The sequence below is a fragment of the Rhipicephalus sanguineus genome, unplaced genomic scaffold (genome assembly GCF_013339695.2).
Source record: "Rhipicephalus sanguineus isolate Rsan-2018 unplaced genomic scaffold, BIME_Rsan_1.4 Seq248, whole genome shotgun sequence".
NCBI lineage: Eukaryota > Metazoa > Arthropoda > Arachnida > Ixodida > Ixodidae > Rhipicephalus > Rhipicephalus sanguineus.
The window spans coordinates 1-25055 of NW_023614865.1; the positions used below are offsets into that span (position 1 = coordinate 1).

The following is a 25055-nucleotide window of genomic DNA, read 5'->3' on the forward strand; positions in this document are numbered from 1 at the left end:
CAATTATTCTCCGCTGCGGTTTCAGCGATGGGATGTGTGCGGAAGGGTACCCTCGCGAGAGTGTGCTGTCGAAAGGACGGAAGCAGTCCACTGCGAAGTATGTCTACGACATGGAAGAAGCTCTTTTTTGCAGAGACAGCGATTGTGACCTTTCGGCAAAATGTCAAGCACCGTACGACGTAAACTTACACGTAAGTTGTGTTCATATTGCGCTAGCGAAACTCGACGCTGTATGCAGTGTGCTCGTTGTGCGCCCACTCTGAAATAAAATTAGTGCCTCAGACAGCACAGAACATTCGGTCCAGTGAGTGACAGCTGTTTTGAGCGAGCGTATCACATTTACGTAATCAGTACTTACAGCTCTCGTACTATATTACAGAAGCTGTTTCACTACACGATTTCCTTTACGGTGTTTTCAATGGCTTCATGTGCCCACTAAATGCTCGTATCGCAGTCTTAAAAAAAGTTTTTGAAGCTGACAGTGAAGCGTGAAATCAATGTAAAAAGGCCGGTGTAAAGTGGAGATCAGTGCTGTTAGCAGAAATACAAACATGTCACAGGGGTCGTGCTTTAACTCGCCATCGTCTGCAGACCGTTTGTAAACTTGCAATCGGCCTTCGTCTAAGCCTGATAATTAAAAAAATAATAAAAAGAAAAGAAATGCCTTTGAGGAACCTAGTGGTAATTGACTTCTCAGTGGTTCCGCGCTTGACATGGAGTGTGTGATTAGTAATGGAACATGCGTAGACAACGCGGTTTTTCTAGCAGTCATGGATTTATAACTGGTCTAGAGCTGTGCACGTGACAGTGACGTATAGTCCCGTTTTACTCGAATGTAATGAGAGTTTTTTTTTTTCTAGATTTTTGCAACCTAAAGTCGACCCTTGCGTTACAATCGAATACCGAAATTCTATTTTTTTCTTCCTGGATGTAATGAAAAGTCACCCCTGGCTTTGCAATCGTGGTCATGTTACAATCGAGTAAATACGATATCTGTAATGTACGGCGCGACGCTACGCAACCTAAGCTGTCATGTGCTTTCTTTAACTTTTTCAAGGCCAGTTTCAAATAAAACATTTGTGATGTTTTCCAGAGTGCCAACCCATGTGCATCGGTGGAAAGCGAGGCTGAAGGGAGTCAACTATGCTCTGGACTATTTTTTTCAGTTATTAAAGACATTTTTTATGGTGGCATTTGTGAAAACAATACCGCTGGTCTTGACGCTTCTTTTCCTCATTTGATGATCACGCATGGAAGCATGGTTCACGTTAGTAGCCACTTGTATTTGTTTGTATGCCCAAGTTGACAGGGCGGCGCACCCTGTCCACTGAAACTCCAGTGTTGGTTCCCCATTGTGCTCTTCATCATGCATATTTCTTACAATGCAGATATTCAGATGTGGCTTGTCACTTCACTATGAACTCATGCAGGAAAGAGTGAACAGCACATTTATAGAAGTAGCTTAGATGGGCACGCATACACAGATTTGACTGTAAAACTTATTAAGTTTCAGTCAGTTGGTTCATGGGATTTAAGGTTTTAAAGTAAACCCAGCTATGAGAGATGCCTTAGTAGAAGGCTCTGGATAATTTCACCCATCTAGAGTTGTGTGGCATGCACTGGCATCACACACTCAGTTGGCCTCTTGCATTTTGCTCCATCAAAATGCGATCATCCCGACTAGGAATGAATTCGCATTTTTTGGGTCAGCAGAAAAGATGTATTAGGTTTTTTTGTGGACAACAAAAATCTGGTGAGATGCCAGACATTTAAAATAACCTGGTGGCCAGTAGATTATAGCGACTGGTCAAATCAATTAATTTAAATTGCACAGACAATGAATTGAGCGAGCAAGTTGTGCAGAATTTTAGTTTTCCCACACACACACAAAACATAAAAGATATGAAGTGATTTACAACAACTAAAATGCACAGCGAAGTGAAACTTCCCCATGTAATAAATAAAATATGCATGAAAATGTGTAGCTCCTCACCGGTCTTCGAAACCCAGTTTTAGAGGAAGCGACAGAGCTTTTGCCCAACTTCCTTGCTTTGAATTTCTCTTTTTGAGCATCTACTTCCGGGCATCCTGGAGGCATTCGCTTGCGCATGTTCTTGTACTTATTTCTAAGGCACATGTACCAGGAGATCTGGAATAAAGGTGCAGCATTTGTCTTTACATTAATGACAGTTCAATGGTTTCAAGGTGTTCTGGCTTCAAATAAAATGGTAAAAACAGTAGAGAGCCAAGATGAGACAAGCACACAGCTTAACCTCAGCTTCCGAAAGACTTTCGCACAATTTCCATGATGCTTTGAAATGTTCCTACTGAAATAACACACTTCTCACTATGGCAGCAGTAGGTTTCTTTTGACATTGATGATGGTACAGATTTTAACGCATTACTTATATTTATGAACAATCACTACTTATATGTATGAAGGTACACCACTAGGTCAACATGCAGTTAGCTTTTGCAAGTTATAGCAATGTAGCATATCAGATGTAGAGCTACTGCTGGCACATGAATACAGTGTTTGTCTGGAAAGTAGTAGGACTGATTTTTTCCTGCCAAAACTTGGTGAAGGAGGGAAATGTTCCTGAGCTGAAGGGACTTGGCTACCAGTGCACCAGTCACCAGTCGTCTCCAAGCCTCTACAGACTGTAGATGAAGTTTGGTGAACCCCTATCAAGGTGCCTTGTCATCCCTACAATAAACTTTGTTGGAGCAGTGTTACTTGGTGAAGTTTTACTTCAAATTGGGTAAAACGGCACACGAGACCCATGACATGATCAAGAGGGCTTATGGGAAAGTTGCCACAGTCGATCAAGTGTTTTTGAGTGGCACAAAAAAAAAGAATTCAGTTCTACTACTTTCTGGACAGACCCTGTACCTAGTCAAAGAGCCATACTATGAGGCCACTGCATGTCTTCTCAATGACAAGAAAACAAGTACAAACAGCTGAGGGGAAAATATAACTGCAAACTTTACAATGTGCTGCAAATGTTTTGACAGCACATGCTAACCTTTTAAATGTGCGAACACAATTGAAATGATAAAAACTAATCAGAAAATTTTCTTACGTGGCCAGAGTCTGAGCTATCTCTTAGCTGTGGGTAGGCGTTTACAAGGCTCACTGCAGCAACCTTGTACAACTTATTTGGGTACCTATATGTTTAAAAAAAAGCCCACATCACTTCTTTGCAGAATACAAGTGCATAAAAACAAACAATTTGAAAAACCACAGTAATACAACTGCTTCCATTAAACAATCTCAAACATAACTGAGATTCCTTGGATGAATGAATCCAAAGAGATAGTTGTACCTTACAAGGCTCCTGCACCCCTAATTAGGCATGTTGGTTTCTTTATGTGCTTGCTTATTATGGAACCTTATGATGACTGTATCATGAGTGAAAGGAGTAAAATTGAGGCACTTCATATTTAAATTTGCTCATGAAAACAGTCCTCGTATTTAATGCAGCACCATACATCAATTTTTGGCAGCAGATGTGACGCATAAACTATGGGCGTTAAATAGCGGCGAATAAATTTATATTGTGCAAGCTTATGACGCACTTGGATCACCTGGGGTTTTTAAATTATTGGATAAATTTGACCACGAGCCGTTTTTAACGTGCACTTAAATTCAAGTACAGAGGAATTCTTGAGTTTTGCCCCCATTGACATGACTCTGTGGTGGCTAGGAGTCGAACTCATGTCCTCAAGCTTAGTGGCATGACCTTCACCTTCCAAGCTACCACAGTGGGTTCATTTTATAACTGACATTATGCACAAGGTACATGGTGCAGTACAAAGTTGCAAAAAATAAATAAATAAAAGCATGTGATTAAAGATGATTACAAAACATTTACTATAGGACGAGCCCTCGTTCCAATTCAATCCCAATTTTCTTACACACGAGTAAAATGTTGACACTTACATTGTCTGCGAAGACAGATTAAATGAAAGCCATTCAATTATCTTTTTCCTGAGGTTGTCCGGCACATCTCCTGCTTTCACATTTCGGAGATGCAGGGCAATGTCAATCGGCAACTGCGGCAGTGTGTATTGTGGAAATTCACGCTGTGCTTCATCTTTGTCAGGTGCAGCTCCACTTTTCAGTAGCCTAAAAGAAGTTAATTTATTATAATCAACAAAAATAAACATTAAAAGAGCTGGAAAGCAAATGAAATACTCTACCACGTACTATCGCTCATGATGCTAAAATTTATCTCTTTTGCCACTGCTGACCATTCAGAAATACAGCAGAGACACTTTCTAGAAATGCAGACACTTGTCATTAGCAAGAAAAGTGCCTGCTTTTCTGCAACAGTGTATGGACAGTCAGCATCAGCAGTTATGACGACTTAGACTGATTACAACGCAAAGGGGTGTAAATTTTACTGACTACCTACATTAATACCTCCTTGCCAACAACACCTTCTCCCTTTGCAGTGTAGATGCTAGGCATCAGGAATACATTATTGGTAACCTCACAGACATGGGCATCCTACTCAAAAAACTGTGCCAGAAAGAAAAAAGCAATTACAATGGAATGACACTTTTCGAAGTATCTTTTTGAGAGAGACAACCGTGACGTGAGGAAAGGTATATGGGTTTTTTTTCCTCAGCAGTTTCAAGCACAAGTGTGACTGTGGTAAAACATTTGACTGCCACGCCAAAGGCCTGGGTTCAATACCCACTGGAACCCAAGATTTTCATTACTCGCTTATTTGTATCTATCTTGTGTTTTTGCTCATGGACAATGCCAATTTTTCACTCACAATCGACGCTGCCACCACCAACACTGGAGTTTCTGCTACATGGGCTCTTTTAACGCTATTGCATTGACATCACGTTCTGGCTGCAGTGACAACTCTTGTTCAACAACTATCAGTCATGACACAAAAGTGCAAAATTTCATTTTTGAATAGCCAACATGAAACATGATAGTACTGCCTTCATATAGGAATGGCTTCTTCCTTTCTTTTTTATATTGCTCAAGGTAGCACTGAGGCTCTTCTTAAAATGAAATATGGTTGCTGGAGAACCAATTATCTTGACCATTTATCCTGCCTCGCATCATATTTATACGAGCTGCTGGACATGTCAAAGTGATCGGTCACCAACTTGCCCGTCACAAAGAGTGCATAATGTTTGCAAAAAGCACAAGCATTCCAGTTTTTCTTCATATCCAGAAAGAGTATGTTTTTTTTTCAGATAGACTAATATCTGAGACAAGTTTATAGCGGTAGGGTAGAGATGTGGGCAAGTAGGAAATAGTGACTACTCAGAAAACTAGCACAGACACGACAGAGACGCAAGACGAGAGGGGACACAGGATGGGTGCTGTCTAACAACTGAAGTTTATTGAAACAAAACTGAACACACAAACAACAAACATCACGCATGCATACCTCACCCTCTAGCAAATAAGCACAAAGTTCAAACATGCAATCACCTATCATTTTGATGAAGAAAACTGCCGTGAGTTCATGAGCCCTTGTATGTTTGTGCTTCAACATAGTGACCGTGTTATTGAAAAAAGGGTTTCGCCCACATGACCTGCAATGAGCTGAAAGATGTGATGTTCATTGATGCAATTACCTGACTGCCCTATGTACGCCTTTCTGCAGGAGAGGGGAATTCTATGAACAACCCCAATGGTGCAGAACACGGTGGGATTGCGATGATTGACCGAGCAGCCTTTAACTACTGTTCCTCTAGCATTCTCAATTGCAGCACAAGCTTTTCTTAATTTTAGGAGTTGAGAAGGCTAGAGGAAAAGCAGTTGTAGGCTGCAAGCATCGCAATCCCACCGTTTCCTGCACTATTGGGGTTGTTCATAGAATTAACCTCTCCTGCAGAAAGGCATACATAGGCCAGTCAGATAATTGCACCAACGAGCGTCACATCTTTCAGCCCATTGCAGGTCATGTGGGTGCAACCCCTTTTTCAACAACACCGTATTTTGAAGCACAAACATAAAAGGGCTCATGAACTCTCGGTAGTATTCTTCATCAAAACTATGGGTGACAATTGCATATCTTAACCTTTCGCTTATTTGCTAGATTGTGAGATACGCAGGCTTAGCAATTTCTTTCAAGTGACCTAAAATTCCTATGCATGTGCGGTGTTGGTCGTTTGTGTGTTCAGTTTTGTTTCAATAAACTTCAGTTTTTAGGCAGCACTCGTCCTGTGTCCCTCTCCCTATTGTCTTGTGTCTGCGTCGTGTTCGCGCCGGATTTCCAAGTATGAAAGTTTGTAGAACCTTCAAAAGTTTCTGTAAGTAGTTAAGCTTATCTTTTTCTTCTGGTACATATATCGAGCACTTGTATTACAAAAATATTTTATTAAATTTTTCTGCATGAAACATGCCTGAGCTAGATGGAAACATAATGTCATGCTGAAGTCCCCCAAAATGGGGTTGATATGAAACAAAAACCATAAAAAGTAACTGCTCACACTCGTTCCCACAAAATTTTCAAAATACAGAAAAACAAAAACGAGCGTAGCAAGTGTACAAACCACCTTAAATATATAGGCCACTACAGCTTTTGATTAGTAAATAATTTTTAACTCTAACCCACGAAAAGACACACACACAGTCACTGTACCCACAACTGAACTTTTATTACCGTATTTACTGGAATTTAACGCGCACCTTTTTTTTCGGTAAAACGAGTCCAAAAATCGCATGCGCGTTAGAATCGAGTACCGAAAAAAAAAACTCGGTTATCATATTGCCATCGGCATTTCAAAATGGCCGCCTCCTACGCGCCTCGGCCATTGTTTCAGTTCGTACGTGTGCCGTGTGCTGAGGAGCTCGTCATCCCGTTCTGTGTTCGCATCGACAGCATGGAAGTGCCAACTCGAAATACTTGACAAGTGCACCACGATGCCGCATTTAAAAGAAAAGTTATTACATGTGCAGAGACGGACGGAAATCGGGCCGCATCGCGGTCGTTCGGAGTTCCCGAAACGTGCGGGCGAGACTGGCGCAAACAGAAGCAGAAGATTTTTTACAGCAAAGCTTCACGAAAAGGTTTCAGTGGACCAAAGCAGGGCCGGTTTCCCGATATCGAAAAGCGTTTACAGCGACAAGGTGTTGTCCGACAGCGACGGGGACTGATCCATTACGCGACTCGTATCGCCGCCGTAGTGGTGACAGTTTAGCGGCAAGGCCCGCTGTCCTGTGTTTTATTTTTTGAAACTTTAGTTCTTTAAAACCCAAATACTTGTTCTTCGGAATGTGCGAAGGTTGACTCCTACGAACTTTTTTTGTTCTTTTCTCTCACGAAAAATGGGTGCGCGTTACAATCCATGTTTTAGTTTTTTTTCTTTTTTTTTGGTCGCGGAAAACGGGTGCGCGTCACAATCGAGGGCGCGGTAGAATCGAGTAAACACGGTAGTTAAAACCAAGCTTATAAACAAAGGCAAGAGTGTGCATGCATAGCTATATCACATGCAAAACGCCCGATAACCACGAAGCATGAGAAAAACATAAATAAACTTAGAAATTAAGAAGTGCACGTGGCTTCTTTTCGGCTGCATAGAAGCCATGTGTTCAGAAGATGACAATTGCCTTGTGTTTTCTGTATGCTTGATGGTTTTCAGGTCCTTGCATGTAATATAGATTTGCAAGCATAAGCGTACTCCGAGTTTATCTTATAATTCCATTTTATTAGAAATAAGATCTAGAAACAATGTGTGTGTGTGGGTGGGTGCCTCTTTTTTATTGCTAAATTTTAAAATGGGCAACTTATTTGATGATGCCCAATTTTCCAGTTTGCACTTTATTAGTGACAAATTATTATCTGACTAAATGTACAAGTACAGTCCTTACAGATTGAAATGCAACAATATAAGACCAAGTAATGCACACAATTTTGTTTCCACCGCCTTCAGTTCATGTCATGTCGTCATCATTTTGACTCGAACAATTATACGAGAGCCAAAGTTACCTTAAAAGGCCATTTTTGTTGACGCAATCACCTTAAGCGATTGCGCATACCAGTGGTGATACTAAATGTTTTGATGCCGCATTTCAGTCCATGGGCACTGTACTTCAGCCTTCCAGCACATGATACATTTCAGTGCTGTTTATGGTTCAGGAATAACTCTGGAATGGATAAAATAAAGTGCATACGGCTGTTCAACTGCTCCTGATGACTCGGAGTGGCTCTGCGAAACAATCAGGTTGATGAGCGCTCCATCATTCACTGTTGTACTTTCGTCCAGATCAACGAAGCACTGGAACCTTTCATTGTAGATATGAAAACATACACCATTTGTTTATCAATAAGCCTGCACATTAGGTATGAAGCAAGGGATATTGAACCGACATTTACTCAAGCACCGTTTTCCTTTCCCATCACTGTTACATGCACTTAACCTGTTGTAATGACTATGTGCCAATGTACTTAGGCGACAGGCAATTCTGGGTCGCATAGTTAGTACTTTACCTTCACCGATATACGTGCTAAGCCAGCGGCTGTATATTCCACATGAATATGCAGCACAGGCTGAAGCACACAGTGTCATATCCGTCGGTTCGGACATATTTGGCGGAAATATACAGAGGCCGACGCCGCGGCGTTACCACGCAAATCAACCGCACGAGGGACAGTGTGCTACAATAAATAAATACGTGGGACTTCGCAGCTTCTATGAGGCAGTGGCTGCAGTCGGTCGCTCGATCACTCTAGACAAGCAACATTCAGGCCGTACTACATCGACGGCGAACAGGGTAACGTCGTAAGAATCGATGTCCCGCAATAAACCCCGCTGCTGACAGGTTCTCTAACAGCGAAGATAACAATTAGTGTCAGTGAAACGCGCGGCAACATAAAAACAGGTTACAACTCTTACATGAACAACATTACTACGCGCACTGGCCAAATCTTAAGTGCTCGAAAAAAAGAAAAGCCTTTTAAAAACAAGTGCTGATAAGGGCGTCGGTGCACTGTTCACGCTTACCTGTATTAGTGGGTTGCTCGCCATCAAATGAGCAAATCCACTCGTTCGCAGACTTTCCTGCAGATCGGCCAGCTTTCGGGACCCTTTCAGCGCGACAATCTTCTTCGAGGACCCATGCGAAACGAGGCAAACTGTTTGCGCATCAGTCGACGTGCTTTCCATTGAAGGGGAACTAAATGGCGTGTTGTCGCTGCCACTCTCATGAATCGCAGACGGAGATGCCGCAGAAGCAACGGAACAATCACTGCTCTCCATGGTTTCGCTAGTTTCGCTTATGGAGAGAGGCCGGCGCCGATAACTCTAAATTGGCGCGAAAATTCAGTTGCCGAATCCAAAGCCCGATCTGAGAGCCATAAGCCGCCCACACCGAAACTGTTGGTGGCTTTACTTACCTGAAGGTTTAATTACGTGCAAAGCGATAGCTGGCACATGTCCACTCACAGTTACAGCTGTCGGTTAGAGGCACTATACATGTTGTACCAAATATCACGCGTGTTTGGTATTTTAAAACGCTTTCTAAATACATTTCGAAGTGCGCAACAGCGGCCATAAGCAAAACAGCACGTTGGCACGCGTCAGCGCAATATTGACGGCTCAGTGCAATTTCGACGGGTCCCGACCAAAATGTTGACCTTCTTCAGTGAGCACAGGAAAAATTTTCGAACATGTTGTCCGCTCGCCGCTGGCTATTGTGGCAAATGTGATCGGCCATTTTCTCGCTAAATAGTCTTGTGTTTCGTGTCACGTAAAACGCTCCTTTCTGACCATGAGTTCCGCCTGCTGCTTTAGGTGCCCGCGGTGCCCATTCTTCGCACCGAAATTCACACGTGTGATTTGGCATCTGGAAGAAATACACTCCTCAGACCCGGACTTCACTGTAACCTGCGGCGTTGATGGCTGCCGAAACACTTACAAACTCGTTGGAAGCTTTCGGAACCATGTCTACCGTAAACACCAGCGGTGGATCTCAGCAGTTCACATTGATCCAGCACCTGAAGCTTCAGAAGAATTATGTGATTCCAATGAAGCTTCCAGCTTAGTTGATACAGTGTGTACAGACGATGAAGGGGCTACTGGTCCCTCCCATTCCCCTGGTCTGCAAGGTGAGCCACGTTCGCGATCTGGGGCGTCGGACGAAGAGCCCTCGGACCCGCTAACTTTGCAGTGCTTCACCAGAGATTTACTCCAGAGCCTTGCCAAGATGTTCTTTAACATTTCTGAGTGTCGAAAACTGCCGTACTCAGTCTGTGACAGCTTATTTCAACAAGTTGAATTTCTGGTGCAATCGCTCTTGAAGCGTTTTGGCAAGTGTGTTAAACAGGCACTCATAGGATGCGGTTATGCTCTTCCTGAGAATTTGACACATGTCCTCGACTGCAACTTTCTTGTAGGCCTGTTTGATGATATTCGGTCTCGGTACCAACGATCCCGCTATATCAAAGCGAACTTCCCATTCACGGAGGCACAACAGCGTGCCTATGCTGGCGACGACCAAGCTTCGTATCAGTACGTTTCTGTTGGCAGTGTCATACGTCAGTTGTACAGTGTAGAAATGTATTTGAGCACCTTATTAGCACTGAAGTTGTCGAGAGTGGCACATTATACACTTTTCAGGACGGCTCCGTTTACAAGCGTCAGATGAGCACTGTACTGCACAGCAGAAATGTTAAAGTACTTCACATTCTGCTGTACATGGATGAAGTGGAAATAGCCAATCCTATCGGCCCTGCCAGAGGTGTGCACAAGCTTCTGGCTGTGTACTACACAGTTTTGAATGTGCACCCAAAATACCGCTCTCAGCTGAAATTTTTGCATCTTGCTATTCTTGCAAAGTACGCTGATGTACAGAGGTATGGCTTGGAGACTGTTTTGGGTCCATTGCTTGCTGAACTAAAGGAGCTGCAAGAGATAGGGATAAATGTACATATTGGACAAAATAAGTTTGCTTCAAGGTATTGTTCTTGCGTGCTGTGGAGACAACCTTTCCATGAACCGGCTTGGGGGCTTTACATGCTCTTTTTCACGGGGCTCAGTTTGTCGATTCTGCATGGCACAACATGCAACTCTTGCATCTCTTACAAGGGAAGAACTATGCCACATCAGAACGCAGCAACTTCATGACAGCCATCTCACAGCCATTCATCTGAATCCAGTTTTGTACAAAAGACTTTATGGTGTGAATGAGCCATCACCAATGAGCTGCCTGCCTAACTTCGATGTCACAACGCAGCTCCCACCGGATATAGCACGATATATTTGAAGGAGCCTGCTCAGTTGTGATCAAGCATGTGCTCAAAGGATTATTTCAAGAAAATGTTCTTGTGCCCTCAGACTTGAGCAAAGTTGGCACATTTTGTTATGGTCGTAATGACAGACCTAACAAACCACCTCAACTTACAGAAGCCTTCCTGCAAAGCAATGCCCTTTGAAAGGTACTGCTTCACAGAAGTGGTGCCTTTTCAGACTTTTGCCTCAAATTTTCGCTTCGAAAATTCCAGAAGGTAACAAAGACTGGGAGGTCTACCTCCTGTTTAGAGAAGTTACAGACTTGCTCTTATCTGATCAGCTTCCATCAGACTCTCTTGTTTATATAGAGATGAAAATTCAGGAATTCCTCCGTTCCTTCATTGATCGTTATCCAACCGTCCGCATAATCCCAAAGCTGCATTACTTGGTGCATTACCCTCGTATGATTTCCCTTTTTGGTCCACTTAAACAAATGTGGTGTATGAGGTTTGAGGCTAAACACCAATACTTTAAGAATTTGGCGTCAAAAACTAAGAACTACCGAAACATCTGCAAAACACTTGCAGAGCGTCACCAAGTCTTGCAAGGCTATGAATTTGGTGAGGTTGTCCTTGACCAAGGCCACACCATGACAGGCCTGAAACCTGTGCAAAGATCTGACTTGCCCCCATGCATTGAAGAGTGTCTACCTCCAGGTAGTACATGGCAAGCCAAGTCAGTCACTATGCACCATATTACGTACCATGTTGGAGATGTACTAGTAATGGCCAAGGAAGATGACCCACAGTTTGCTGAAATCGCTGCCATTTTTAGTGGTCAGAGCGAGGTTCTGTTCTTGTTGGACCCCATGGAAACTTGTTGAGTCAGGAGACATCGATACGCATTCAGAGTGTCTAAAGGCAGTGCTGTTTGCGCAGCAATGCCAGGGGCTGAGGTATTACCCGAGTGTCTAGATCTGTACTTTGGAGGGAAGTGGTACCAAGGTGTGAATTGGTGTTATTTAACTAAAAATGTTTCCTTGGCCTTATGTTGTAAAGGCTTTGTAAGTAGTATGCTTCACAATTTCACATCTGCATATTCATTTTGTACATTCCTGCATTGTTTCTATGTATGCAAAACCAATACGATTGTGTTACACCCTTCCCTTGCATTCTAGTCCTGTGAGGTGTTTCTAAATAAGTATTTATGTGTACAGTGTTTTGTTTTGTAGAACAGTGTGTGAAATTGTGCTGCTTGCGTCCCGCATAAATAAAACAATTAAAGATCAGTTTGTTTTCTTATATGTAAGTGATTCTTTATTAAAGCACTGGATAACTTTTGCTTTAGTTGCAGCTATAGCTCGAACTTTGGCAGATTCATAGTGCTTTCTTTGGTTTCATATCCCAATTACATGAAGGCGGAATAAAAAGAACTCTCCTCCGGAAGTTGCTTTTCGACTGCTTTAATGGGACACTAAAGAGCAAAACGATTTTTCTCATATTAGTAAAGTACTCTTTTAAATACCAAAACACCACGCTTGCTGCGAGAAGACGCTAGTAAGCGAAAAAAACGCGCAAAAACAAAATGTGGGTGGCGACGCTACCTTGAAGTTTCCGCACCATTCGCCGTGACGTCACATGTTTTGACGGCGCCGACTAGGGACTACGCAGTTCCTAATCGGTAAAAATGAAGTACATTGTCCTTTGAGGGGGCAATTTTGTTGAGCCAATGGCGCCAAAAATACGATAAATACATTTTGAAGTCCGTGACGTCACGCAGGGAGGATTTCGGCGCCAAATTTAAAAATGAAACTTTGAACTTGATTTTGTCCTCTATTAATAAACCTATGGTGGCGAAATTAACGACATCAGAGTTCTCAGAGCACAATTTATCGATCTAAACTGATTCATTGTTTCTCTTTAGTGTCCCCTTAATTAATCTTTCCTTAGTCTCATAATTACTGCACTTCTATTAAAAACTAGGAAAAACATAACCCCTACGCTTTCCCTTGGCCCTTCGATAGGAGTGTGTAGGCCGTCACTATTATTGGCATACCCCGTTTTTAGAATCGCAATAATTCCTTGTAATTTATATATGCCACCGAATTTAAATGGCGATGCGCAGGAAAGGCGATCGCTTTGTTACGTCAGAACTGCCTGTGACAATCACGGTGCGTCGAAGCAGAATCTGCTAAGGAAAAACGGCAAGTCGTCGGAAATACACAAGTGAACCGCTTATTCTTTATGTACGCTGTGATGCGTATAATGTGTTCTTTATAACTAAATAGGCGCAAAGCCCTCTTTCGCCTCTCTGCAGGCAGAAGCGCCGAAGTGGCTTCCCCTTAATTGTATGCTGTACAGCGGCAGCAAAGGTGGAAATAATGGTCTTCTTGTGCACAGCGCGAAAGAAACAGATAATCACCAAAACTCGCACGCAAAGGCAATGCGATGTGTTTGTGCAAGTTAGATGACTTTCCACAAGATACAGCCGCGCCGTCATTTAAAGTTCGTCGCTCTCCTGTCTGACGTAATACAGCAGCCGGCGGGCTCGTGGCTTCCATACAGTAAAAGCTCCTTAATTCGGATTTCACGGGAACCGAAAAAAATTTTCTAATTAACCGAATGCCGAATTATGGAAAGTATCGAGAAAGAAATCAGCAAGTGTATATTACACAAGTGCATTTTCATTTTCTGATGAATACGTGTTAGAATTATTTTGAATATGAGGAGTGTAAAAGAAACAATTTTCGTCATTCACGACTTTGTTCACAATGTAACAGCGGCTCGAACACCCCGTGTCTTGAGATCGAAATAACGTGCTCTGAACCCATCCCTTAGTGACGTACTGCTATACCACCAGCACAACCATTTGCACATGGCATTCTTTTTCGCCTGAAGAATGGCCATAAACTGACCGTTCGATCGTTTCAGGGGCGTAGCAAAGGGAGGGGTTTTGCGGGGCTCAACCGCCCCCCCCCCTCCCCTCTACATCTCAATTTTACATGTGTATAAATGCATGCACACTACAAACGCACGCACGAACATGAATAACGTATAGTTGAACTCTCCCCCCCCCCCTAAAAATAATTCTTGGTACTCTTCGGTTTGTGCGAGTTTTATACCAGCATGCAGACCGTGGCTATAGCTCTTCAGCTTCAACACATCGCATATCTGCGGCGCTTCGTGCCAGGTGCGCTCCGAGGATCGTGTGAATAAGCTGGGTTGCGGCGAAATATGACGGAATTAACGAGAGTTTGGTGCCATTAAACAGTACACATGCTGACCGGGACCAGAGAACACGTTTGATTTTCCGAATTGACGGGGATCGAAATAATGGGGATTTACTGTATTACCATTGAAATCCGGTGACGAATACCTCACCTACGCGCAATTTTTTAGATTTTTAAAAAGTGTGTAGGTCATAATTCTGACGGCCTACAACTTTTCTATATAAGCAAGTGCACTCAAGTTCATAATCAAAATCTTAATTAAGCGTTTTTTTTCTCTAATTCTCACTGATGTAGCGCTGCAAAGTGTGTCCGACTCGACGTAGAGAACGTGTGCAAAGACCACAGATCCTCACTGTCAGCATCTATTTCCTCTGTTATTTATTTATTTTAATCTCTATGCCCAATTTTAATGCCATCACTGACTCCCCTGCAGCAAGGGAGTCATTTATTTCACCAGGAGCGCCGGCGGGAGTCTTGTGACTCCCCTTAGGAGAAAAGGTGTCATCGTCTGCCACAAGAGAGTCAGGCAGTCGTGACTCTCTTTTGACTCTCTTTTTTTAAGAGTGTAGCGTACGTTCGTATCAAACGTCGAAGGGTGCAAATCGGTTCGCAACAACCGTACTCCAATACAGTGCAGGCTAATGGGCCTTGGCCGGGACCGCAGAAAAATTCGTATCACCCCGAAATTCGTACGAGCCGTGATCGTATCACCGAGGTTTTACTATATATGGTTCTGTGGTTCTGTGTGAAACATTCACATTGAATGAGTACAGAAACACAATACAGACGGCGCCCTTAATAGCTATGAGCATGAAGTATCCTCAGCTTCCCTGTTCAGGCAATAGAAAATTAAGTGCCTGTGGAAAATTGCCTGAAACGGCTCGTTGTTACGCTCATGAGTGAAACGGAGCATTCAGTAAAACAACGTTTCTCGAATCCCCTTCCTAACATCTTTAAGATGGCTCCTAATAGTTTCCATTATTATAATGCAAACTCAATTTCGCTATTTTACTAAGCGATAAGCCGAATGTTTTGTACTGTATACTCAAGGCACGCCAACATATTTATATATTTGCTTTCAAATCGCCTTGGCAAGTGTAAATGTGTAAACAGTAGTATAATAAAGCGGACAGAAGAATAAAGCAGATGTCTTATTTTGGAGCACGTTACAAAATATGTACTGCAGTGACCAGACCGGAAAAAACAGTACAGAGACTTATGTAATGAATTGATGCAAAATGACAGCTAAGAAAGCACTTGTGCCACTAAACAAATTATGATTTCATGGATTCTTTGAATAAATGTAGCAGGATGTGAAAAATACGGTATGCCACGATATTTTCTGTTTGGTAAACGCTTGCTCTATTATATCGCCCATCAGTACCAGTGGTGCTAAAGTTGTTAGAATCTTATTTGCATATAAGTTGATTCATTGCATGCAAGTCAAGCTTACATCTGTAAGATCCTCCAGCTCGCTGATATGGAAAATCCACGAGACACAGAGCAACCCCATTCTTGCACGGATCACATTTCATTACAAAGCAAGACGCAATATAATCTTCAACGACGACACTATAGCAACATAAGAATTTTCGCGATAGACGCCGCACGCTGTGGAGTACGCGGCGCAGGACAGTGGCTAAGAGCAAGTCTCGCGGCATTGGCGCAACTAAAAAAAAAATCGAGAAAAGAAAAGGTACGTGGGCCGGGCGTAGACGTCCGTGCGCTTGTCTTCCTCATCTTCTGCCCTCACTGGATCACTCTGGCGGAAAAATAAAATTGCGCCACTGCCCTTGGACTTATCAGAGGTCTTAGTGGCACCAGTACTCATAGAGGTTCCTAAAATTAACTAGAGGGGACTCTGGCGCTGCGATCGTTCAGCCACCATGGGAATGATGGGTAGTACACGGATTTGCCTCGTCTTCGTGCTTGCGGGCTTTGAACGCACTTGTGGCTTTGTTTACTGTTGTGTTTTTGGTTTTCTTTAGGATAAGAGAATAGACCGTTGTGAACGTCGTGACTAGATTTGAATTGGTGAGCTTAAAAAAGTTAGTTGTGCAGTGGAACTGCTGACTTTTGCTGAACTTCGTCTTTCGGACAAAGTGGATGCAGGCGACGCGGTGCCAAACGGAGCCGAAAGAACGAAGTTTGACAAATCCGTGTAATACCCATCATTCCCATGCTGGCTGAAACGCCATGCGTTGCAGCTCCCACAGACACTAGCGCCAGAGTTCCCTGTAGTAAGTGTTGTAGGAAGCTATGCCAGTACCAGATTGAGAAGCAGAGCTGGCCACGATTATTGTTTCGCACAGTGGTGTTGCGATAGAAGTATCTTGTATCTTAAGATACACGGTACATTATCAAATGTATCGGAAATACAGATACAGATACTCGTTTTTCGAACGTATCTTGATACAGATACAAGATACCCGTAGAGTATCTAGGATAGTATCTAAGATACATGTATCTTCGACACTGCCCAGCACTGACACCAGAGTTACGCGGTATGACGTACTTGGGCATCTCCGTTAAAACTGGAGAGTGAAAAATAGCTACATGTCTCCCGATTTTAATTTCTCTTCATTTCGAGGGTTTGTTACAACTTCCCCCTTTGTGTATTGAGTACGAATCTGACCTCTTTCCTGCTTTTTTCACCTGTCAGTGAGACTTAGTATGGGGGAAAGGAGCAAACGGAAGGATTTTGCGTTGGCGCTCCGCAATGCGCATGCGCAGGACGTAAGCGCTAACACAGCTACAAAGGGATTCGTACGTATAGGCAAGAAGGGCGCACCAATCGAAGCGATCGGCCAATCGTCATAGAGTAACATACAAATTACGATAGTGGACACTCCAGCCTATAAAGCGGCGGGGCTTCGCAGCTTCATGCTGGCCGTTAGAGGGCAATGCATCATTCCCTGTCTTCAAGGGAACGCGCGTGCTAGTTACCTACTGTAGTACCTTTTCTAGTGCACTGTACTAGGGTGACTAGAATGCGGAGGTGTGAGAAGCGGCCTCGGAAACCGGTCCTTAAAGTGCACTGATGCCGCAAGGGGTGCTGTACACAGGGGCGCGTACTTTTGGGAACTCAGTGGTGTGCATGAGGGCAGAGGTGCAATCGGGAATGGATGTAAATCAAAGGAATGTGGACGTCTCGCGTTGAGTGCTCACGGGAAGACGACAAATGAGGCTGTAAAGGGCGATATGGGATGGGCAGGTTTGAGGCGAGGGAAGATCAGAGCGAAATAACTTTCGAAGAAAGGCTAAAAATATGAAAGGGAGTAGATGGGCAGAGAAGGTGTTCCGTTATTTGTATAGGAAGAGCGTGGACACACAGTGGAGAAAAATAACTAGGAGGCTCACTAGTAAATACAGTGACACCTCGGTGATACGAATTTCACGGTACCACCAAAATTATTCGTATCATCAGAAATTCGTATCACCAGAAAGCATGGAAAATTAGCATGCGACAAAAGAAAGCTGGCGTACATTTTCATTTATTGTTTTTCAGGGCCGCAGCAACGTCAGGAAGGACCCTGAATGATTGTCAGTTAAGATTTCAGATGTCTGCAATCATACCAGCACTCGTAAATATACGACTCCTACACGCGTACTTAATTAATGAACCAGGTGCGTGTTGACCCGCGACAGCAGTATTCCCTTCCAAATTTCAGTACACTTTTTTGCATGACACCAGAGTGCCGCAGCGAAGTGACAAAACAAGCGCTTTGACGCGACGGATCAAGGCGACAAAATTACAGAACCACGGTCCTGTGTTATGATTTTGTTATCGCGGAGGTGTTGGGGATGTTTTTGAGAGATTTAGGCCGTGCCCGCACAAGTGCGACATCAACGGTCGCGCATGTTGACGAGTGTGAGGCCTGACTACTTCGCCAAGACCGTCCTCGCCTTCTTTCGGTTCTCTTCCAACTTTCATAGAATGTCTGATGCACGAGGCAGGCACGTGTAAACAAACTACAACCAAGGTCGATCCACATAGGTCGCGAAGCTTCGGGCGAAAAGCGGTTCAGAACCTATTGCCAACGACACCAGCAAGGGAAGTTATGGGTGTTGCGATTGAAGCACGGACTATGTTTGGAGGGAACAAGCAGTGAAAAAACCAAGTTTTATTCAATGTTAAAGCAGTCTTTACGTTTTACAAATTACATTTATTTTCGGAACACTATTATGAAGGTGCAGCGTGCCAAGAATGTATGACAGTGTTTAATTATTACGAAAAACCTTTTTCTTAGCGCTCCCTGAAGATAGGCGCACGTCATTGTTATTCAGTGCAGCCCTTGCGGTGCATGGAAAAGCGCGCTCGTAAGTTCGTCTGCAACGACACATCCCCTCATGTGTTCTGGTGTTTCGCACTTGCATGCGTTCTGTAATTATTGTAGTGAGAATTTGATTTTGGTGTGCACGAATTTGCGGAGGTGCCGTGTCACCGTTGGTGAACGTGTTGGCCACGGTGCTCACGGGCAACGGCACGACGTGACTAACATTTCACGCCCGCGGAAACGATGTGGTGTTCCAAGGATGCAATAGCAACACGCGTATGCCTGGCGAGCCCTCGTCTTCTAGATAAGACACCGGGACAACGGTTCGGAGTAGCGTGCTTGCTGGATTTTCATGGATCATTATTCCTGCTGCCCGGTTTCCTTCGTGAACACGCAGCGCCTACTATATTCCTCTTATCGGTGAGCAGATCGCTAAGTTATCTGTCGCGCTAGAATTCGCATGCCTTGATACGTTACACTTAAGGTTAATTTATCGAAACATAAGGCAAAACATAGTACACGTAGTGTACGCACTTTCTGTACTTATTACGACATTTGTTGCTCATTGTGTATAGGGTGTGATAAAATTTCGTTATTGTGACCATTGAATAAAACTGAAGTATCATTACTTTGGCGTGACCCGGCGTCATTTCTTCTCGTTAGAACTGAAGCACACATGAAATGCTCTCTTTAAGTCCCCTGCTAATGTGCGAAGCAAATAAGCAACTCTGCAAACATGAGAGGTACGCTGCTGCCTGCTTTATTCACGCTGTGGAAGATGACAGGAAAGCAGAATAAAAGCTCCAAGAATAAGGTTTTCTATTAAAACCAAGGCGAATTGAACGGCGGTACACTTAAACACCGCTGTTTAGTGACGGGTCTATATTATTTAGCTAGCGCTGGCTCCAAGCGCACTCGCCAAGGGCTTGCCGTCTCACCGTATAGCGCGAGTCCATAGCAATGAGGGCCTACGAAAAATATTTTGAGAATCAAATTTCGCGCTAGTGCCAACAAAATGACGTCACTTTTTAACGGATATTGCATCACATCCGCTTTATTTTTTGTTCCGCCGGAAGTGTTCCCTCCTCACACAGATGGCGCTAAGCCCCATAAGCAGCTAGAGTTACTGTATAGCTACCTTTAGGTAGCATACCTAAAGGTAGCATATACAGTAACTCTGTAAGCAGCTGATGCGCGGCCCTGTTTTGAACGTAGGGGCTTCTATGGAAGCTTTGCTACCGGTTAGACTTACCTTGCTACAATGACAGCAGCCCGCGTCGACGCGTTAGAAAAAAATAAGCATTACAGTAATTTCTCTGTAATCTAACCGCGAAGGCACACGGAGGAACCTAAGAGCCTCAAAGATTCGCACACACAATCTCGGAGGCCGTGACGCGTCTCTGAAGGTTTCTTCTGACCGTAAGAAAAGTGTTTGTCTTAAACCGTGATTCTGACGATTTCACGGTGCGGCGCGTTGCCCACGCTTGCGTGCCCGCGCTCTCACGGGCTTGGAGCGTCTTCCGCGACAGCGCGCATAGCAGCTCTTCGTACCTATAGGCGGTAGCATACGTTCGTATCAAACGTCGCTGGGTGAAAATCGGTTCGTAACAACCGTACTCCCTTACAATGCAGGCCAATGGGCCTTGGCCGGGACCGACGAAAAATACGTATTACCCCGAAATTCGTATGAGCTGTGATCGTATCACCAAGGTTTCACTGTGTACGGCTGGTAGTGTAAGCAATGTGTCAACAAAAGAGCGTTAAGCAAAAGTCAAAGAGGCGGGAGAGAATTACTGGACGGCAGCTATGGAGAAAAAACCAGCTTTGAGTAACTACCGAAAGGGCAAAAATGAAATAAGGAGGGAGGCATTTTACGATAATTCAAGGGGAAGCGCTTTACTGTTGAAGCGGGATCGAGTTGCCTTAGAACGCGTAGTTATAGCGTAGATTCAGTAAAGAAGAAGAACGATGCACATGTTGCGGGGAAGATAAGGAAACGGCGGAGCATGTTTTGATTGAATGTGGAGATATCCACGCAGGTGTACGTTTGGGCACGAGACTACATGGAGCCTTGGGTTTTAGAGACGACAATAGAAAGCTGAACACACCCGCGATTGAAATAAGAGGCGGTCGGAGTATTGGTGGCAGAAAATTAGAGAGAAAGGACAAAAATAATATTGGAAAAAAATAAGGGCATTCTGCCGTAAAGGGCAGAGACTGGGCTGAGAATTTACGTTTATTCTTTCCTCTAGTAAGATAGATTTAATTGAAGTAGAGACATTAGGCCAACACTAAGAAAAAGAGGAGTAATGGGATTTTTTTTTTTGTCGAGCCAGGTGGCACACCTCGTGACCGCCCCGCTATAAAGGGGGACGCTCATAGCATCCGTCCATCCATCGTGGCGTTGAGCAGACGACGTCTTGTCTGCTCTCGTACTTGGGCCCATTACTATTCACTGGCTTCTGGTCAAAACGTCATGTATACATTTTGTCGGCAGAGGGGAAAAAAACATTAGTTGAAAAGAAAACACATTCGTACACGAAGCAAGTTTTTTTGAACTGTGCAATAAAAAGTTCTCTGCAGAACACGGGGCCTAGCCCACTTGGCTTTCTTTCTTCTTATGGCTGACTCCTTTTAAAAGAAGGGCACCCGAGTTAAGCAATAAATGCGTGGAACAGATCGCGTTAACGTAATGGTAGCCTCACTGCAGCCGACCTGTGACGTTTGTCCGATCTCTTGCCGCATGTCTGCAACGGACTGAGCGTTGAGGCGATCTCTGCTAAAAAACTGGTCAGCTTGTTCCTCAACCGACTTAATCAAGTCGTACAGCGCGCCCGGTAGATAAAGGAGTCCACCATGGTACCACTGCCAAGAGGCATGCGCCGGCAGATTTAGGGTCCCATTTTCTTTGGTGATGGGGCAAGCTGCTTGGAAATGTTCATTGATGCAAAGAATCTCTTCCTTGTCACATAGTCCGCGATATAATAGACAAGGCGGAGACCACTTCTTCAGCGTCAGCTCTCGGTATCGCACGAGACCACTTCTCAAACAGTCTTTTTTTTTTTTGCACGCCGCTGCTTGGAACAAAGATGCTTTTTCTGTGGACGACCTGTACTTCGGGCTGTGCGAACTGTGAATAGTCAATTTTGAACCGAGTCGAATACTAACTGAATACTATTCGAATATTCTTCGAAAAAGGCCATTTTCGAAAACAGCTCGATATTTCAACAATATTCTCACGTGGTCGTGACGTCGACGAAGACAGCAGTCGGCGTTTGCAGAATGAAACTGTTTATTTGGCCGAACTTGTGGCCGGGAAAAATGAGAACCAGAACTACAGCAATACACGCTGTACAATGATAGCGGCGAACAGGGCGTCGTCCGTCGCTCAACTGACAAGCGGTCAAGCGCGTCGGCTTTTATACAGGCGCTATGGAACTTTCCAGCAATATCGCTGGTGGCGGCCTTATCTCTCGACAAAGCTGGAACATTCGCGTGCGGCGCGCATCTTAACAAAACGATCTACTAAAATCGTTGAAGCTTCTCGAACACTGCTTCGCGGCCAGCGTCGAGCGTTGATAACCGTCCTTGCTGGTCAAAACTCGAACACATCAAAATAAAAGAAGGAGCGGGCGTGGCATTGCCCCCCTCTGAAAAAGCATCGTCCCGATGCTTGCAACAGAACATGGAAAGAAAAAAACAAGTGCATACACAAATAAATTACAATAACAAAGGAAAAGTAAAGTCCCCAGGTTCGCTAAACGCGCAAAAAACGGCTTAAGGCGCACGACATGGACGACTTCAGGTCGTGCGCGGCGTCGCTGGCAGTTCGTAATGCCGTCCGGGACGACCTCGTAGTCAAGGGCGCCGTGACGTCGGAGCAGCTTGTATGGGCCGAAGTATCGCCGAAGAAGTTTTTCACTGAGCCCACGTCGGCGTATCGGCGTCCAGACCCACACACGGTCACCGGGTTGGTACTCCATGTGGCGTCGTCGAAGATTATAGCGACGGCTGTCGGTGTGCTGCTGGGTCTTGATGCGCAGGCGGGCCAGCTGTCGAGCTTCTTCGGCACGTTGTAAGTAAGCGGCAGCGTCGACATTTTCTTCGTCGGTGACGTTTGGCAGCATGGCGTCGAGGGTCGTCGCCGGGCTCCTTCCGTAGACCAACTTGTACGGCGCCATCTGCGTCGTTTCTTGGACGGCCGTGTTGTAAGCGAAGGTCACGTACGGAAGGACGGCGTCCCACGTCTTGTGCTCAACGTCGACGTACATGGCGAGCATGTCGGCGATGGTCTTATTTAGACGCTCGGTGAGGCCATTGGTCTGCGGGTGGTAGGCGGTGGTGCGGCGGTGGCTCGTCTCGCTGTATTTTAAGATCGCCTGAGTTAGGTCCGCAGTAAAGGCGGTACCTCTGTCTGTGATGAGGACCTCAGGGGCGTCATGACGCAAGACGATGTTCTCCACGAAGAACTTGGCTACCTCGGCGGCACTGCCTTTGGGCAAGGCCTTTGTCTCGGCGTAGCGGGTGAGGTAGTCAGTTGCTACGACGATCCACTTGTTGCCGGAAGTCGACGTCGGGAACGGCCCCAGTAGGTCCATCCCGATTTGCTGGAACGGCCGGTGAGGTGGTTCGATTGGCTGCAGAAGTCCCGCTGGCCTAGTCGGCGGTGTCTTCCGTCGCTGGCAATCTCGGCAAGTCTTAACGTAGTGGGCGACGTCGGCAGGAAGGCGAGGCCAGTAGTATTTTTCCTGTATCCTCGCGAGCGTGCGGGAAAAGCCGAGGTGGCCAGCCGTCGGGTCGTCGTGCAGGGCCTGCAGAACCTCTGGTCGCAGTGCCGAAGGTACAATGATGAGGTAGTCGGCCCGGGCCGGAGAGAAGTTCTTCTTTACGAGGACGTCGTTTTTCAAGAGAAATGACGCCAATCCCCTCCTGAATATTTTTGGAACAACGGCGGCCCTGCCCTTGAGGTATTCCACGAGGCCCCTGAGTTCTGGGTCGGCTTGCTGTCGTTCAGCGAAGTCGTCGGCACTTATGGTTCCCAAGAAGCAGTCATCGTCGTGGTCGTCCTGCGGCGGTGCGTCGACGGGGGCACGAGACAAGCAGTCGGCGTCGGAGTGTTTTCTTCCGAATTTGTAAACGACGGTTATGTCGAATTCTTGAAGTCTTAGGCTCCACCGTGCGAGGCGACCTGAAGGGTCCTTCAAGTTGGCTAGCCAACACAAGGCGTGGTGGTCGCTAACAACTTTGAAGGGCCGGCCGTAGATGCAGGGGCGAAACTTCGATGTAGCCCAGATGATGGCCAGACACTCCTTTTCTGTTGCGGAATAGTTGATTTCTGCCTTTGATAGCGACCGGCTAGCATAACTGATGACCCTTTCCATTCCGTCGGTCTTCTGCACAAGGATGGCGCCGAGTCCTATGCTGCTTGCGTCGGTGTGGATTTCCGTATCGGCGTGCTCGTCGAAATGCGCAAGTATCGGAGGCGTCTGCAGGCGTCGTTTTAATTCTTGAAATGCCTGAACTTGCGACGTTTCCCACCTGAATTAGACGTCGGCTTTCGTGAGTTGCGTCAGTGGCTCGGCAATCCGTGAAAATTCCTTGACGAAACGTCTGTAATAGGCGCACAAGCCGAGGAAACGGCGTACGGCCTTCTTGTCGGTGGGCGTCGGGAAGTCAGCGATGGCAGCTGTTTTCCGCGGGTCCGGGCGAACACCATCCTTGCTGATCACATGACCCAAGAACAAGAGCTCCTCGTACGCGAAGCGGCACTTTTCAGGCTTCAAAGTGAGTCCGGAGGTCTTGATTCCTTGAAGTACAGCTTCAAGGCGCCGAAGGTGTTCGTCGAAGTTTGAGGAAAACACAACGACGTCGTCCAAGTACACGAGGCACGTCTGCCACTTCAAGCCGGCCAGTACTGTATCCATAACCCGTTGAAAAGTCGCAGGTGCCGAGCAAAGACCACAAGGCATGACCTTGAACTCAAACAGGCCGTCTGGCGTTATAAAGGCAGTCTTTTCTCGGTCTCTCTCGTCGACTTCTATTTGCCAGTAACCGGTCTTGAGGTCCATCGACGAAAAGTACTTTGCGTTGTGTATTCGATCCAGGGTGTCGTCTATCCGGGGAAGGGGATACACGTCCTTCTTCGTGACTTTGTTCAGGCGACGATAATCGACGCAAAAAACGAAGAGTCCCATCCTTCTTCTTCACTAGCACCACGGGGGATGCCCACGGGCTCTCGACGGCTGGATGATGTCGTCGCGTAGCATTTCGTCGACCTGTTTCTTCACGGCCTCCCGTTCCCGCGTCGAAACCCGGTAGGGACTCTGACGGAGTGGTCGAGC

General features: G+C 45.2%; 1 long non-coding RNA gene across 1 annotated transcript; it reads right to left on the reverse strand.

The window, feature by feature from the left end:
• Positions 1 to 2001: 2001 nt before the first annotated feature.
• On the reverse strand, positions 2002 to 4042 carry LOC119376853 (uncharacterized). Its single transcript, XR_005180673.2, has 3 exons — positions 3944 to 4042; positions 3084 to 3168; positions 2002 to 2149 (listed from the first exon to the last, which is right to left on the reverse strand). It is a non-coding gene; the product is annotated as an uncharacterized LOC119376853 (long non-coding RNA).
• Between the last annotated feature and the right edge of the window lie 21013 nt (positions 4043 to 25055).